Below are 4,129 nucleotides of genomic sequence, written 5' to 3' on the forward strand. Positions count from 1 at the left end.
TAGTCTAAGCATCTCTAAGCGGCTTGGTCCATTTCCGACACAAGAAAATCTCCGCTCTGGTCCGTTTGAACCATGCTTTTGGACACAACATCGGTTGTGTGACCTCCTAGTCTGTTTAGGTCAGGGTTAGGGGTAAACCTAGCGGCACGATGCTTTTTTGGTATAAATATAGAATTGCAAACTTAGTTTATATAGTGCAAATGAGAAACAAAAGGTAGAAAATGAAAAACTGGGGAGAAACCCTAGGCCTATCTACTCCTTCTGGCCGACGAGCTTCGTCATATGCCACGGGCGCCTCCACCCATTAATGCTGATGAGCCTCGGCCACGGCATCGTCATAAATGAAGTTTTAGTCCCCGAGGAAGGCTGCATGGCGACACGTGTTGAGCTCCCACCGCCCACACGTGTCTGGTGTCCTAAGCCTACGAATTTATGTTGTACGCAGGGTCAACGAGTAGATCGTGCGGCAGGAGCATCCGTCGGTGGTAGATCTCGTCGCACCGCACACGTCGTTCGACTGAAACCGGCGGCACCAACACGCGACACAAACTGAGAAGCCTCCCGTGGGGGAGGTGGACATCGTCCCACCCTGCCGACATCCATGAATTGTAGAGTTCCCACGCCACGTTCACGGGAACACATATACAGATGTCGTTTGCCTTGGACTGCGGCGATGATCCGGTCTCGTGGTCGTTCTTCATCTTCTGAAACTGCCAACCCTTGCACATGGTTATTCAGGGACAAGATTGGCTGGTTCTAGCAATGGCCGAGGAGGTGGCATGTGGACTTGCGAAAGGAGTAGGCGCGGCCGATATTGATAGCGGCCGCTAGACTCCACTCGTTTTTTTTTTTGAAGGAAACTAGAGGGATTTATTCATTAACAATGTTCATGAGAATGATGAAAGTCGGAAGAAGGGAAGTTCATGAAGGCCGGAGGGGAGGACTAGCTAAGGGAGGTTCAAATCTCCGCGCTGTTGAGGGATTTGCTTGGTGTTCCGGGCTTCACAGCAGCGGTATGAAAGTGGAGGCGACAACACAGGTGAAGTTCAGAGTCCTACCTTTCAGGGTGAAAACCCAAGGTCTGGCCTTAACTGGTTGTGCCATTGTTTTGAGAGCGGGGACTATCTTCAGGGTGAAAACCTAAGATCTTTGATCGGGCGACGATGGTGTTAGCGCACTGTTCCCTTATTGAAGGCGTCGTTTTTGGAGAGTCTGTACTTCAGGTGTTGTCTTGGCGGTGGATGCATTGCTGTTGTTAGGCCCGAGATACTGTAGCGGGACTTTTGTTTCTTAGTTTTCTTTTCTTTTTTTTTAGCTGTGTGCATCCGTAGTGCCATTAGGGTGGTGCGTTGTTGCAGAGGCTGGATGTAATTGGTATTGTTTTGATATTAATATATTCCCTTTATCGAAAAAGCAATGTTCATGAAAATACAAGTAATATCTGGCAACCCTATTAGCCACACATGGCGACCACTATAGGCAGAGAAACAGCTGCATTTGCAAATTTATGTGCATGCCACACTAAATTTCTCCGTTCATGGCCAAACACTGCATACTGTAATAACTCCTTGCGATGAACTATCTCATACAGAATCGTCGCATAGCGACATGGCGTCTTGGCCTTCAGGTTGTTGATAACCTCCAAAGAGTCTGACGATACCATCGCTCCACGTTCATTCAGGTCATTCGTGTGCCATTGATATCATGGCAGAAGGCGAAACGGCCCACTGATTACGAGGCAGAAGACTGGTGCACGTATAATGGAACACCTTGGCCCGTCTCAGTCGTGCCATTAGAGCATCTTCAATCGCGTCCCCCAAACCGTCTCCCAAAGAGCTGGATCAAGTGTTTAGGGGACGTGTTTTGTTCGTGCCGTGGGGGACGTCGCTCCCCAGTCATGTCCCCCAAATAAAATTTCGGAAATTTAAAATTTCAGCGAAATTTGATTAAATTCATACAAACTTGGCATATATTACATAGATTCGAACGAGATTCGACTAAATTTAAACTAAACCTAATCTAGAAGTACTTGCGGCGGCCGGAGGCATCGTAGTACATGTCGTCGGTGACGACCTCATGCTTGACGCGCTCGTCGGGCTCGTCGACGGGCTCGTCCTTCACCAGGCCACTTGGTCCTGCCTCGCCGTCGTCGGTGAGGTCCACGAGCGGCTTGCCGGTGTCGTGGACATGGTGGTCGCCGTGTCGAGGTCGCGTCTCCAGGCGTCCTTGTCGTTTAGCGACGCCAAGAACGCCGCTCGCAGCCCTGGGCAGTCCTCGGGGTCATCGCTGCTGGCGATGAGGCGCTGCTGCCGCTCATACTCCGCCAGCAGCGCCGCCTGCGATGCTTCCTCCGGTTCCTCCTTTACCTCCGGCTTCGGGATGAGGAGGGCGCCGCCCCGTCTCTCTTGCTGGCGCCGGTTGCCGCTGCCGCCGCGCCTCGGATTGACGGGCGTCACCGGCTCCTCCTTCACGCGATTGGGGACGGTGTAGGGCGCCGAGCGGTACGACGAGGACGGCTTCGATCGGGCCGGTCCTGAGGAAGAAGAGTTCGAGGAGGATGAGTATGTGGTCCTCCTCGGCTGCCATTGCGCTGCGGGAGACGGTGGCGGTGAGGGCGGCGCCTCCAACCTTGGAGCACCGTTGCGGATGACGCTCTCGAGGGTGCGCCCCGGAACGCCCCAGAACCGGGCGCGCCCCTCCCTGTTCCAGCTGTTCGGCCCGCCGATGAGGCCGGCGGTGCTGCGCATCTCACGTCGTACTTGGCCTTGAAGTACGTGGCCCACCACTCGTCGTTGTTCCTGGGCGCCCAGGTCGGATCCGCCCGCTCCTCGGCGCTGAGTTCAGCCCACCGGGCCTTGATGCCATCCTTCCATTGCTCCGTGCCCGGCTTCGGCGGCGGCGGGATGTCAATGATGTCATGGCCATTTTTCAGTCGCTGCTGCTTGGCAGGCGCATGTCTGGCGGGACATGATATCTCGCGTGGTACAACGCCGATGCCTCCTTCACGGTTATGATGTCACGGCCGAAGCCGTTCGCCGCGGCGATCTTGCGGGAGGACGAGGACGACATTGCTTGGAGCAGCGAGGAGAATATCTGGGGGAGGGGGGGCGACGACGAGAAGGTTTGGGAGAGGAGAGAGATTGGAACGAACCACATGGCCTCTTAATGTACATTAGCAGCAGTGGGTGGTTGCACGCAATAACGTCGGGGCGGACGGCCACGCGGCCATGCACGACGAGACGCGTCCTGCGTCGCCTGGGAAAACTAGGACGTCATTAACATCGCTTGACCAAAGGTAGGCGACGGGGTTTTAGGCTTCCGAGCCGCTGATGGATCGTCGCTTCGCCTCGCTTTTCGTTGTGTCCAGCGTGCTCGGAGTGTCCCCTGTGGGACGGGGATGGGCTCGGCCGCCGTACACCGTATCGGGTCGCGCCGGACAAAAAATGGTTTTGGGAAACGTTTTTTTTGTCTGACACGCCCCAAATTTTCTTTGCGGAACGGTTTGGGGACGCGACTGCTCATGCTGGATTTCGCATATCATCCTCTTCACGCGGATAAACGCAGATCGGCTGCCATCCAAGGTGTGGGACGTAGGCACGGCGGAGCAGCAGGAAAAGCGGCCGGTGAAACAAGGCAAAAACGAGCTCCAGCTCCCCTCATGCCGGTCCGTCCTCCACTGGAGCCTGCCGACCCCGTCTCGCCGGGGTGCATGCCGCCCACGTGACGGCGTGGTCCGCGCGGCATGTATCCCCCTCCGACTCTGCCCGGCCCGTAGTGGTAGTGATTAATTCGGTCCACAAGCTAGACCCGCTGCTCCCTACCGCAAATGCCTCATCCACAATGATAAGAACATGCCGGTAACTAACTGCTCCTGTCAAATCTGTTCTCGTAAAAATCGCAGCAGTAACACAGTTTGCTCGCCATATCTACTATACTCAAGATTACGGTTATCTGGGAAGAGAAATGATTACAGATTGACAGTCCTGGCGTCGGCAGGTATGGCGGGCGCCAACCGACACGTGGCAGAGGCCCTGCGAAAGCGACCGGCACGTGATGCCCGGCAGGCGGGTTTCAGAGGTCCTTTCTCCCCATCCCCATCCATCATCCATCGTTCATCATCGTCCATCCG

This window comes from Lolium rigidum, chromosome 4 (genome assembly GCF_022539505.1).
Source record: "Lolium rigidum isolate FL_2022 chromosome 4, APGP_CSIRO_Lrig_0.1, whole genome shotgun sequence".
NCBI lineage: Eukaryota > Viridiplantae > Streptophyta > Magnoliopsida > Poales > Poaceae > Lolium > Lolium rigidum.